Source organism: Dermacentor andersoni, chromosome 10 (assembly GCF_023375885.2).
Source record: "Dermacentor andersoni chromosome 10, qqDerAnde1_hic_scaffold, whole genome shotgun sequence".
Classification (NCBI taxonomy): Eukaryota; Metazoa; Arthropoda; class Arachnida; order Ixodida; family Ixodidae; genus Dermacentor; species Dermacentor andersoni.
Window position 1 is genome coordinate 84273480 of NC_092823.1, and position 12288 is coordinate 84285767.

Genomic DNA, 12288 nt, shown 5'->3' on the forward strand with positions numbered 1-12288 from the left:
CGCCGGCATTACCGCGCGTTGTAGGCGAAACGTAACACTATCTATCTATCTGTGTGTGTTTGTATATATGTATCTATGTGTGTTCGTATGTTTGTACCTAACCGTTTTTCCGCCTATCTGGGTCCCTGGGTGGTCAGGGTTCGCCTAGATAGCACATCGGGCCGCTGTGGTGTGGTAATAGGGTTCAAAACCATCGATTGGGCCATTCTGTGTTACTGAGTATGTGGCAATAAGTACATGCGTGTCACTCTTTAACGAATCTCTTTCACGCTGAAATGGGTGGCTGTTTACCTGGGACTGGGTATAGGTAGCACTGTTCGAGAAACTCTTTGACGCCGACTTGGAGTACTGGGTACGCGCCACTCTGTCTGTGCTTCTATCCAATGAACGTCTTTGATGCCAAATAGGGTAATAATCTAAGTGCCACTGGGAATGTAGCACTCTACAATGACGTGAAAGATCCCTTGAAGTTCTCCAATGCTGAGCGGAATCGAACTCACGTCACAAAGGTTTCCGACCGATACGAACCCTGCGCATTAGGTGGCTGTTCCACAAATGTACTGCCTATGTGTCGCTTTTTAGGGAACGCCTTTCACGCCAACACTTCAGCGAGCGGGGACATGATTGCGCTGAATATATGCCACTCTTTAGAGAACCTCTCGCTAACTTGGTTTACACACGAGCAGTAAAACAGCGCTAAGCAATAGGACGAGGAGGGGGACACAGACACCTCGTCCACACGTCGCACACGTCCTCGTCCTGTTGTTTAGCGCTGTTTTACTGCTCGTAATCATGAACCAACCAGCCCAAATGTGTACTATTCTTGGGTTACACAGTGTGCGCACTGAGTGTGCGGCAAGCGAGGGAACAATTGTAAGTGCTCGCAAGCACCATCGAACCACGCTTATCGTCTCGGAGGCCACGATCGGACATCTCGATAGTACCGCTAGAAGGCGCAGCGTGTCAAAAACGAAAAGCGCGAGAGGGGAGCACGGTTGTCGCATGACGCGTTACTCAGCGTAAGCACGCACCGGCGAACCACGAGTTTCGGAGTCCACGCACATGCTTCGAGGCGATGATCATAGATGGCGCCGAGTGTTGTCCTAGGGGAAGCGCGGAAGAGGAGTTGCGCTGTAGCACACGCCTCATGCAAAATTCGTTTAGGCAGTGGAAATACGTTCTCTATATTGAGTGCTACTCTCGACAGTCATCGATGGGTACCGTATAGTATCGGGCTGCTGCACTGGGGACCGATGTTTGAATCCCGCCACCGGACGCACTTCATTTTCTTTTAGGAGAATGCGAATCAACTCACCAAGTGCACAAAAAGCGACCGACTAATCCAGGCGATACCAAGGAATAAGCAAGCAAAGAAAGCTTCGCTTTAAAGTAAACTCCCGCAGTGCCGGTACCATTCACCCTCTTGTTCTGCACCCGCGCTCGCGTCAAACACAATTGCTTCCTTCACACAAACAGGTTGGTTCTTCTTCGAAGACTTCTAAAAACACTAAATAGTGCTGGAGCACCAGGTACTGACAAACTAGTTCCTATAACATCTATTTCTATATTGCGTGTCGCCTGCATAATATTTTTAGCGATATTTTGCTCTCTTGCTGGCTGCTATTCTTGCTTCTTGGTTGTATTATTACTTGTACAAACGTACCATGTTACGCATATCACTATAAATTTCTTCTGAAAGTTGGCACACGTCTTTGTGTTTTTGTAGTTTGACAGCCTCTGCCGCTCAACCGACTTCTGCAACAATTACCAATACTAATTAGCCCAATTCAATGCAAATAAGTAGCATTGCAAAGGATAGCAGTGATTTACTCGCGCGAAGCTTATTCCGGAATGTGTTTATACTAAGTTATTTACCATTCAAATATGATTTTTTTCTTCCATTCCCGAGTTTTGGTGACAGGGATAATAGTTTTCAAATAGAAAGTCTCTGCGAAGTGCAACAGAAATTTATTTAATAGTACCACATAAAAGACACTCAATAACCTTATCGAACGCACTGTCCCTGAGCTACACAAAGATATCTGTTGTAGAATCAAATGTCCAATAAAGTTTGTAAGAGTATGCCACGGGCATAACCTTTGTTGAAGAGCATGATAGTTATAGTCCTGCAGAAGCGACTAGCGTTCGTGGCACGTGACAGACCAGGCCGTAGAGTGAAATGCATTGTGTTGTTATACTGGACAGAGAAGGTTTCAGACGCAGAGAGATTAGACGCGCGCAGACTTGGCCTTGTATATACAGTTAATTACTATATAAAAAGCAGCTCTTCGGTTATAATATTGCAAATAGATGTCAGCACATACGGTGTCACCGAGCTGCCAGATCATTCTCAGAATGAATGCCCAAGACTACCGAGGCTACTACTACTTTTATCTTGCTTATCCGCTTCGGTGCCCCCATTCCTATGGTGCTCAGTTATTTAGCATGAGGTCGCGAATTACTGTAGGGAGTGGCCGTATTCCGATGTGGGGCGGTTGAAAAATAAAGGTCTATTTTTTAGGTACTTCTGAAAGGATCGTACGTACTTCATCAGAGGTAATATAGACGCCTCAAGTACGGGGTCCCTAAAGTGCAGTTTCGGCACGTCGAACCCAATGCCGCCCTCTCATTGGTTTCTAACACCATACCTATAGAAGGTAAAACCGTTTTCGTTAAGTCAGCATGCACTTCTAGCACATGTGTAATGGCAGACGATGTATTAAAAACATTTCCTAGCAGCGGTCTATACCAGCGGCAGCTTCAAAACGTTTCCTGGGAGGGGAGTTGGGAGTGCTGGAAGTGCGAAATAAGAAATGTTGGGAAAATTGCATGTGGTAAAACTTTTAACCTAATGAACAAGCACTATTACTGCAACAATTCGTAGCTTCCAGAATAAAAAAGGGGTATATCTGCAATAGATATGAGTACAAGAAAAAAAATACATTTCTTGGAAAGAGAAATGAAAGGTGTAGGCAACGTTCTGCTCTGCACTCTGACATTGTTCCATACACCATGACAGCCTCTACCTGCACAATGAGTTTGCCGCACCTGCGGGACGCAATACCAGAATGTCCGCGTTGACCGTAGGCGGCGTTGCTATAACGGCCACCTGCGAGTACTGGTGAGCATCGACCATGCGATTGCAAAGAAACAATATTTCTAGAAGAAGCATTAAAGCGCCACACTCATTGTTCTGTAAAAGTTTCAGGAAATAACTAGGCTACGAAGAATTGTTTCTGTGGGTGAATGCAAAATATCATTTTTGTTGGAAAATTTTTCTACCGCCGTGCAACGGAAAAAGTCCTACAAAACACGCGTACGCACTCACTCATGCGCGGGAACAACAATGCATCCAACGCTTGCGAGATTGGGAGCTTATTATACTTATTTAAGACACTCACCTAAGTGGACACGTACGCAGATAGCCTCCATCGAACATGAAGCGTTGGGCTAAAAACACCGTATGGTCGTCAATTATTGCAGCCGTACTTTCCACTGTTGTCTTCAGTGCGGAATTTGTTAACATCAATAGTAATGGGACTCTCAACCTCCCAATGGTAAGATTTCCTTATTGATATTGGTTCATCATCGTCTCGCTTTTACAATATTGTGACGCTGGCATCTAGAGGCAAGGTTATTGGCAAACGACAATTTAATAATAAATTATCTGGTTTTACGTTCCAAAACCACTGTCTGACTATGAGGCATGCCGTAGTGGAGGACTCCGGAAGTTTCGACCACCTGGGGTTCTTTACCGTGCACCTAAATCTAAGTACAGGGGTGCTTTCGCATTTCGCCCGCATCGAAATGCAGCCGCCGTGACCGGGATGCAAACGACAATTTCTTCCCGCACATGAGGGCTCCACAATTTGTCTACTTGCACAGATAATAGATTATAAAGCGGCCATGCCACAAAATTAAATGGCACATGAAGGCATATCTTTGAAGCTCGTGAGACATGGCCCCTCAATTTTTACCACGGAAAAAAATAATAAAAAGCTTCAAACTAAGATAACTATGTCAACCAGCCTTTTCGTTTAGCCACACTAATGCTAACAGTCAAGTCATCATCACTAACATCTTTTCCATCGAGCCGTCTCCGCATTGTCACCACCGGGCAAATTCAGAAAACACTTCCTCACCCCGCTGTTCGCACTGCTGAAATTTAATCCCGTAGCAGGGACACGTATAGAGCTCAGCAATGTGGAAAGTTGGGCTACTTGGTGATTAATCATCATACCAGGCTGGTGAAGAAGCGCACTGACACGGACACAGTGAAGACACACATGAAAAGCGAGTATCGTCTTTTCTTGTGTGTCTTCACTGCGTCCGTGTCAGTGCGCTGCTTCACGAGCAAGGTATGACGTATAGAGCGCAGTATTCGAAGCCAGAAAGCTGTAGCGACGATTATGCCTCTGATGTGCGTATATATAAAGAAACGCGGATCGTGGCAAAACGCATACGTCCCTGCCACAGCATGCAAACTTGCTGGTATAACAGTTAGAACTATTTATTTGTTTGATTATTCAAACACAATAGGTTTCAGACGCTCAAACAATGCAAAACCATTGCAGAGGCACCTAAATGCTTATACGCGTAACATGAAGTAAGCCAGAATCACGCACGTCGCAATTTCCCGCTTAAAACTTCTAATACGTTGCGCGAAATGCCGAATAGGTCCAATAAATGTGTTCAGCAGTCCTTGACCTATCATGAGTTGCGCTATTCACTTGCTAAGAAACGCAGATATTGGGTCAATTTATTCCGATGGTCACTTCTACTGCCTTTGTGTCAGCGCTTCGACAGGTCTATAGCATTTATCCTTCTGCCCTTTAAATGTCAGTGTCAGTCCCGTGCCGTGTCTGAAGAAGGCAAAGCTTACAAACAACTCTAACCATGTTCTCTTCCCCTTTGATGAACTTCATCACATCTAGTGTCACTAGTTTTTTTTTTACATTCCACGCTATTTCTCTGCCTCCTTTCTTGTGGTGCTACCCTTTCCGCCTAGCATCTATCCCAGCAATAATCGCCGGCTTACCCTAGCACGCTTCCATTTGCACATACAGCATGCGGCGCGTGGCGACGATGTTATCACCCTTGGACTTTATGTGGGACATCACGGCGACGGCAACAATGCGCCTGGAGTGTCCATATAATTGCTATCGCAACATTATTCGTCTAATTTTTTGTTTGCACTTCATTAGTTTCAAACTTCACACTTTCTACATTCCTGTGAAGAATGCTGTCACGCTGACAAACCGCATGCCATGCGTAACCTGGAATTACCGGGCGAACAGCGTCAAAGATAGGAAAGACAGGCAAGCTACGTGACTCTCATGATTTGGGGACAAGATAAACGCTCCAAAGGGAGCAAACGCTTGTGAAAATGCATGCATAAAAGCATTAACTCTGACATTGAGTCTGATTGAGTCTGACGCAGACATGGCCACATTTCTTTAGGGGAATATCGAAAAGCACTTGACAGAAGTTGTCAGGAGACTCCTTATCAAATTGGTTATTTTTTTTCGTCTCCCCAATGCGTGAAGCGTATGGGTGTGTAATTAGTGTTATTTCGCTCAGAATGCAATCGAATTCATAACTCAGAAACAAGTAGAATTAAATAGAATATCGATGTGTTAAGTGTGTCTTTTCGAATAAATAACACCTTTTTACACCACTAATGTGTATAGGGTCCTTCGTTGAGGGGTAGAACGCGATACCTCTACGAAGTTGTTTGGTCCTTTCATAAAGGTCCAGAAAAAGGCCGTTCTTAAAAAACAGTTAATGGTGCTTCACTTATGTAGGCAAGGGGTCAAAATATCATAATTTTATGTATGTATCTACGTATTACATGCTTACTTTGCTGGCTAATTCTAAGGCAGCTACCAATATATTTATTACATTTCGGCCTTGCTTGAAATGACCAAGCGAAACCCTTTCGCCGTCTTAGTAGCCGCGATTTGTACATGGATACGACAATGGCGCAGTCTATCGCAATTCCCACAAGTTGCCCACAATTACACGGCTGTTAGGCGCTAGGAAACAGGCAGCAATGCCATTGTTCTTCGTTGTCATTGCTGGCTGTGACGTTCAGAAGACGCTATTTCAACTAAGGTACGTTCAAAGAAAGGCCCGAAGATACTGCGAGTTGTTTATATATATATATATATATGTGTGTGTGTGTATATACAACAGCTGGTCTGCTCGAGGAGGCGAACATTGCTTGCATAATAAATTGAAATGCGCAATCGACTAATTACCAGAAAATGACTAATTACGCTTTAAAACGATTACCTTATGGCACATAAAGCAACTTACGAATTCTAGCGGCTGAGTTTCCATGACGGATCCACTTGGAACTAATTATCAGGATGACACCTGTTTCGACATAATAATTCTCGAACTTTGCGGAGAATTCCCTGACCTTCCAGCTACATTTGTGCTTCAATGCATAAAACGACGTGTTAGGAAAGTATGTGGAACGACGTTGTATTTTTACCACGAGTTTGAGGTTGCGTATCTCGGAAATAGTGTCAGCTCATGACCTTATTATCATGCCAGCGCTCGAGTCTCTTTGGTCAACGCTAAAGGATGCAGTGATTCGGCGGGTTTCACTTGCAGAACAGAAGCGCTTGCAGCGTCTTCTCTCGGCCGAAGAGCTCGGCGACTACCCGCGCACGCATTGCCTGCGTCACATGCAACCCCTGCAGGGTGAACTGCAGAGCCCAACGGACGCCTCTGTTCTTCGTCAGCTTTTTCTCAGACACTTCCCCGTTAACGTTCGCCTGATACTCGCCACCACAGAAGATCTTGACTTCGGCAAGATTACAGAAATAGCGGATAAAGTCATGGAAGTTTCAACATTTTCCATATCAGCCTTCAACGCACAAGCCTTGATTTAATCAGGTATCCTATAGATGTTTTTTATGGAGCATTTTTGTATCCATCTCCCTTTTTACCCTTCAAAATCTACATTGTACGCTAGCCGTGACTGTGACAGATCGAGCCTTACCAATTTCTCCCCTGCTTTTCTTACACCAAAACTCCAAACTTCTCTTGCTTATCTCAGCTGCTGACCAGTTGATGCTTCCGTCCACTTTATACCCAAGCGATTCTGGAAGGTGTACGCTACCTACGGCTCTCATTGGGTGAAGCTCTTCGCATTTTATTAGGAAGTTCTGAGTGGTCTCGGGATTTTCACTGCACCATACACAGGCCTCCTCTATGTTCCGAATATTTCTACGGTATGTTTTTGTCCTTAGGCAACCGACTCGAGCCTTTGTGCTACCGTGCCAGATTTGCCCTTCTAATTTTTTTATTCTCATTCTTGTAAATCGTGATGGTCCTTTCTATTTCCATTCTTTGCATCCATATATCTGTTTCTGTTTCTCCCGCGTTCTTTCCGATGACTCCTGGTTGTGTATATACAATTTCAATTACCTTGTACTTGGTTGCCAACTTTCTTGACCTCTTCCTCCATTCTGTGTCCACCCTTTTCAAGTACAGACACTTGTGCACTTCAACTGCTCATTTATTTTCATCTGCAGGTTCCCGAGTCTTTCTTCAAAACTAATTTTGATCTGTGCTTCTCTGGCTTCATAAGAGGCCCAACTCTTGTTGCCCTGCACTACCTCATTTGTGGTTTTCCCGTGCGCTCACAAAGCCAACCGGCCTACCGATCTTTGGATAACTCCCATTCCCGACATGATATCCAATTTTAAGATTAGAATGGCATTTGGGAGCCTTAGCGCTGGCACCATTACTCATTTCAAAATTCCACACACCACCTCATGCTTATTTTGCCCTCACAATGCTCTCTGTGTTTCATTACTGCAGAATTCCACTTCCCCTTTATTTTCAGATTGTCTTGGTGGGTGGTTGAGTAAGTCTCTCCTTCGTTTATGTACACGGCGAGGTAGTTAAATTACTTGAGTATGGGTATGAATTCCTGTTGAATTGACACCAGGTAATTACTTGGGCTTTCAACAAAGATCATAATTACCGATTTCTCTGTGCGCAGCTTGAGGCCTAGATTTGTCGCTGCATTGTCAGAGATATTAATAAGTATCTGTAAATGTATTTTTGTCTGCTAGTAACACTATGTTGTCCGCATACATAAGTCCAACGAGCTTCGATTGAGCCATTTGTCCATTAGGCATGGATAATAGATCAAGCTCCAATTCGCTGTTTTTTAGTCGTCTTTTAATGCCCTTAACCTAAAGCATGAACAACGATGCAGACCGAGGACAATTTCGCTCGAGTCTTTGGTGAATTTCCACCACTTCCTTACCTTTTCGATCGTCCCATACAATTTTTGCTGTGTTGTTTCTAAATATCTTCTTCAGCAGCTCCACGGAATCATCCTCTACGCCTTCGTGCTTAATATCCCATAACAGTTCCCTGTCTACGCCCCTTTATTATCTATAAATGCTATCGATAAAGGTCTATTCTGAGCTACTGAAATCTCTATTCACTGAGTTAGTACAGACATATCCTTTAAGCGTCTGCCTGGCGTGAACCCACTATGCAGTCCCCCTGGTAAATATTTTTCCTCCACGCACTTCGACAGTTCCAATCTTATGGCTTGCGTTGCCTATATATATATATATATATATATATATATATATATATATATATATATATATATATATATATATATATATATATATATATATATATATATATATATGACCGACGTTAGTGTAACTTGCCTGTACGAGCTTGTCTTATTGTTATCACCTTTGCCTTTGTATATGGGGTTCATCGTGCTTTCACGCCGTTCAACCGAAAATTTCTTCGTTATAATTACTTGCTCTGTGGAATTAGTCGGCAGTGCCTTGCCCTTTCGTCACAGGCTTTTGATTAGCTGTACAGAGATTTCATCGGGTCCTGCTACCGTGTTATTCTGCACAGGGGTGGGGGGATGCAGACTTCGGCATCGCCGGTAGCAGGGGAGGGACTCTTCCGCCCGGAAAACATCGGAGGGAGCTCGCCCCCTCCCCTTAGTAGGCACCTATGGCCAATTGTTTTTCATCCACTGTCATTTTGTTTTATTTATCAATTCCATATTCAATTAGGAAGTACAAGTAATTTCCCCTATGCGGCCCTTGGTGTCATTGTTCGTTTTCTAAGATATGACTAATACAAATCGGGTCCCTCGGATTTCTTCCTTCACAGTCATTACATACTAAGGTCTTGAATCCGGCAGTTTTGATGCCTTCAGCTAGCACCTGTTGGTTTATTTACCAGTTGCCTTCACCAAGAATTTTCCCGTTACACCTGCAGTAGAAATGATGTTCCACGTCAGCCGCCTTGGCGGTGTGTGGCGGCGCTGGCTTACACCCCCAAGTTTAGTTCTAGTAGATAAACATAAATGACCCAGAAAGTGGATGGGAAAATGGCGCCGCGGTATCTCAGCTGGTAAGATCATCGCACGCGTAATACGAAGACGTCGGTTCGTATCTAACCTCGAGCCCGTTTTTTTCATCCACTTTAATTTCCATGTATTTAGCATTGCTTCCATACAATTAGGAACTATAAGTAATTTCTCCTGAGCGTTCCTTATTGTCATATTTGCTGGCTTCTGATGATATATATATATATATATATATATATATATATATATATATATATATATACGCATCAAGACAGAACACTATACTATTAGCACAGCACGTCAAATGGTCATCAGTAAAGTAATAGGACCTTGGTTAAAAGTATTTTTCAATATGTACAACTTGCTATCTATAAATTATTATGCTTTACATTTTGCAATCGTATATATTTCTAACATATAAAATTTTTGCCGCTTTCTTGCACAGGTATTAAACACATCTGTTCCACTTTTCCTGTTCCTCTGGAGTTACCAAGTTCGTAGAGAAGATTCAAAGTGCAAAGGGTATGAATGCCTCAAGGAAACTGGAAGCTGTGAACAGATGCGAAAAAACACGCTTGATAATGATAAATACAATTTTACAGTCTCCAAACTTGGGGACGACAGTCAATGGTAAGTTGCTTTCTTAATCCTGTCAGACACTTCCTCCCCGCACCGAAGTCATTGTACCACCATTTGTTGTTGATTTCACGATAATTGTGTATCGATGCACAGACTATTTAGGAAGCACATTTTCTAAGTTAGCCCAAATATCAATTACCTGAAGGCAGAGTACCAAATGTGAACCTAAGTAGCTATCTGAATAATACCATGGTAAACCTATAGGAGGTCACTGTGGCTTTTATGATGCAACTGTAGAATATATGCAGGTACTCGGTCATCTCTTGCTGCTGGATAGCTATGACTGTTTTATGTTTTGGCTGTGAACTTGTAAAGATGTGACTGGGGATGATCGGAACCTGTGCTATAGAGCGAGATCATCATCGTCATCATCATCATCAGTCTGTTTTATGTCCACTGCAGGACGAATGCCTCTCTCTGTGATCTCCAATTACCCCTGTCCGGCGCCAACCAATTCCAACTAGCACCCGCGCATTTCCTAATTTCATCGCACCACAAATTCTTCTGCCTTCCTCTACTGCACTTCGCTTCTCTTGGTGCCCATTCTGTAGCCATAATGGTCCAACGGTTATCTAACCAGCCCATTATACGACCTACCCAGCTCCATTTTTTGTTCTCTTGATGTCAATGAGAATATCGTCTATACCCGTTAGGTCTCTGATCCAAACAGCTCTCTTTCTGTCTCTTAACTTTATGCCTAGGAGTCTTCGTTCCATCGCTCTTTGCGCGGTCCTTAACTTGTTCTCAAGCTTCTTTGTCAGTCTCCAAGTCTCTGCCCCATATGTCAGTACTAGTAAAATGCACTGATTGTACACGTTCCTTTTCACTGATAATGGTGAGCTTCCAGTGAGGAGGTGACAATGTCTGCCGTATGCGATCCAACCCATTTTTTTTCTTCTATGAATTTCCTTCTCATGATCAGGGTTCCCTGTGATTAGTTGAGCTATTTAAGCGTACTCCATCACACACTCTAGAGGCTGACTGGCGATCCTGAACTCTTGTTCTTTTGCCCCGTTATTCATCTTCTTTGTTTTCTTCATATTAATCTTCAACCCCACTCTTACACTCCTTTCTGTTAAGGTCCTCCATCATTTGTTGTACCCCGTATGCAGCGTTGCTGAATAGAATAACGTTATCGGCAAACCGAAGGTTGCTGAGGCATTCGACGTCGATCCTTACTCCTAAACCTTCCCAGTTTAATAGCTTGAATATATTTTCTAGGCACGCAGTGAATAGCATTGGCGAGCTGTGTCTCTTTGTCTGACCCTTTCTTTATAGATATCTTCCTACATTTCTTGTGGAGAATTAAGGTTGCTGTGGAATCTCTGTAGATATTTTCCAGGATATTTACGTAAGTGGTCTGTACTACGGGATAGAGCAAAATGCAAAATAGCAATTACATTTTTCCAGTTGATTGACTGGAAAACATAAGCTCTAATGACTTTTGACCTCGAAGAGAAGTTCATTCCTTTAAGAATTCTTCCAACCTACACGTTATATCTCTGCTGAGGAGGGGGAAACAACTTTAGTTTGTGCTGAGGGATCTATAGCATTCCTCTGACTGCTCTTACAAAAGTAAATGTAGGTACTTTTCATGATGTTTTAATGCCGTATGACAAGAGAGTTGTTGGATAGATGAGAAAAATAGCAGTATTCATAGCCGGAACTTACAAATCTTGTACATAAAAGGCTCCTCGATCGATGTTACCTATCAGTGTCCAGAAGGGGTTGCTACGAGATTTTGCATTGACACGTAGATTTGTAAGATGTGACGCACCTTTATGGATTGAGCACATGTCATTCAGCGAACTCTGTGTGCAAAAAGACTTGCTCCGGCGTAACTTTTTTTTATTTCGCACAGGAAAGTAACGAAATTTTGGGAACAGTTTGTATCTTTTCAACGATAACTAGAGAACTCGTTGCTAATGGTGATGATGACGATTTCTAGGCATACCCTTTGAAACGTGGCGGTGAGAAATATTCACCTAGATTGCTTAACCTAATCAGGTATGCTGTATGCTTTTCAGTCTAGCATTTTGCCTACACCTCCAATTTTCTCAGTTCCCTAAAACGTTTAGAGAGAAGGAAAGAAGGAAGGGCAGGGAGGTTAACCAGATTAAGTCCAGTTTGTTACCCTAGGAGGAGGATGGGGAGTAAAAGAGAGAGAGAGAGAACACATGAGTCTATACCGCACTTTCACATGCACTATGTTAAGTGTGGGATGTCTATAGTCGGGCGCTCAGGTCTGTTGCCTTCAGGTAGTGAAGAAGTGC

General features: G+C 43.2%; 1 long non-coding RNA gene across 1 annotated transcript in view; it reads left to right on the forward strand.

The window, feature by feature from the left end:
- Positions 1-3340: 3340 nt before the first annotated feature.
- Positions 3341-12288, forward strand: part of LOC140213538 (uncharacterized) — a 49708-nt gene continuing 40760 nt past the window's right edge. Inside the window, exons 1-2 of the long non-coding RNA XR_011890398.1 lie at positions 3341-3557; positions 9822-10006. This is a non-coding gene — a long non-coding RNA (uncharacterized lncRNA). The remainder of the gene's footprint in view (positions 3558-9821; positions 10007-12288) is intronic.